Source organism: Mandrillus leucophaeus, unplaced genomic scaffold (assembly GCF_000951045.1).
Source record: "Mandrillus leucophaeus isolate KB7577 unplaced genomic scaffold, Mleu.le_1.0 Scaffold914, whole genome shotgun sequence".
Taxonomy (NCBI): domain Eukaryota; kingdom Metazoa; phylum Chordata; class Mammalia; order Primates; family Cercopithecidae; genus Mandrillus; species Mandrillus leucophaeus.
In genome coordinates, this window is record NW_012109964.1 from 175,980 (window position 1) to 177,965 (window position 1,986).

At 38.9% G+C, this 1,986-nt stretch overlaps 1 protein-coding gene across 1 annotated transcript in view; it reads right to left on the reverse strand.

Annotated features, from left to right (window-relative positions):
* The window catches only part of TBC1D9 (TBC1 domain family, member 9 (with GRAM domain)), a 149,704-nt gene that overhangs the window by 136,133 nt on the left and 11,585 nt on the right, over positions 1 to 1,986 (reverse strand). The gene's annotated exons all lie outside the window — the stretch shown is intronic.

Genomic DNA, 1,986 nt, shown 5'->3' on the forward strand with positions numbered 1-1,986 from the left:
AAAAAAAAAAGAATCTCAGTCTTCACAACCCCTTATCTTAACCCAGTCACTCCTTTCTATTCACAACTCCTATCTTAACCCAGTCACTCTTCTATTGATTCCAGGTCTATAGATAATAATTCTTTAATAAAACCAATTGCCCACCAGAAAATCTTTGAATCCACCTGTTACCTGGAAGCCCCCACCTCTTCGAATAGTCCTGCCTGCCCAGACCAAACCAATGTATACCTTACATATACTGTTGTCTTATGTCCATCCCCCTAAAAAGTATAAACCCGAGCTATAACCCAGCCACCTTGGACACACATTCTCAGGACCTCTTGAGAATGTGCCTTGGACCACAGTCACTCATATTTGGTTCAGAATAAGCTTCTTTAAATATTTTACAGAGTTTGATTCTTTTCATTGACATGAATTACAACATTAAGTTCCATCAGGAGCTAACATAAATTTTAACTGCTTTTATACTACAGTCGACCTTTAAACAACATGGGTTTGAACTGCCTGGATCTACTGCCTGGATCTATTCAGCCTCTGCCACCTGAGACAGCAATACCAACCCCTCCACCTCCTCTTCCTCAGCCTATTCAACCTTGTGAAGACGATGAGGACAAAAACCTTTATGATGAACCACTTCCATTTAACGAACAGTAAATATACTTTCTTTTCCTTAGGATTTTCTTAATAACACTTGCTTTTCTAGCTTACTTTATAAGAAGAATGCAGTATATCATACATATAACAAAAAATATGTGTAATCTACTGTTAATGTTATCAGTAAGACTTCCAGTCAACAGTAGGTTATTAGAAGTTAAGTTTTGGGGGAGTCAACAATTATACACAGATTTTTGACTGCATGGGGGATTGGCATCCCTAACCCTTGAGTTGTTCAAGGGTCAACTGTATAAATAAATACACAAGCACTACTAGTTGCAACTTTACTAATACAGTACTTACAAGCTGGCAAGACGAAAGCATTTATCCTAAAAACAAACAAACACCTCCTAACCAGCCAGAGCTTCATGAATATCACTTTGTTATTTCTCCTACATTTCTGGGAGTTATCTGGTTGTTTGATTACGAAATGGAAAGTCTCCCTAGTTGTGGAGGTCTCCACTGAATGCAGTACGTCGAATTCCTGGACAGTCCAATGCTCTAGCTCAGATGGAACAATTTGATATGGACTTAATCTGTCTGCACTCTTATCATCTCCATGCCTATCTTCTTAAATCTCCCGAATTTGTTCACCCATGTTTCATCTCAAGATTAATAATATGACCCAGCAAAAACTGGCTTTTTCTTTCTTTTACATCTTTGTAAAGTTCAGTACCCTAAACATAGTTGATACACAAACACATTTCTGAGACAACTGTTTACTGAGCAAATCACACATTTGATTTTGTGTAATGAGAAACAGTCTCCATCTCTTGAGATCTTTTAACTTGAAGCCCTTATGTTCTAATTCACCTGGGATCCATTAAGCTCCTAAAATTGCAGGCAAATTTTTGGAGCGCTTTCATTTTTCTCAAGGTAGAGTCCATAGTTTTTATTAGATTTTCAAATGGGGGGTGGTTATAAGAGGAAAATAAGATTAACATACACCATTATAATTAATCTATTAGTTCATTTTCACGCTACTGATAAAGACATATCTGAGAGGGGACAATTTACAAAAGACTGAAGTTTAATTGACTCACAGTTCCACATGGCTGGGGAGGCCTCACAATCATGGTGGAAGATGAAGGAAGAGCAAAGGGATGCCTCACATGGCGTCCAGCAAAGAGAGAAATAAGAGTCAAGCGAAAGGGGTTTCCCCCTATAAAGCCATCAGCTCTCGTGAGACTTACTCACTACCACGAGAACAGTATGGCAGAAACTGCCCCCATGATTCAATTATTTCCACTGGGTCCCTCCCACAACATGTGGGAACCATGGGAGCTACAACTCAAGATGAGATTTGAGTGGGGACACAGCCAAACCATATCA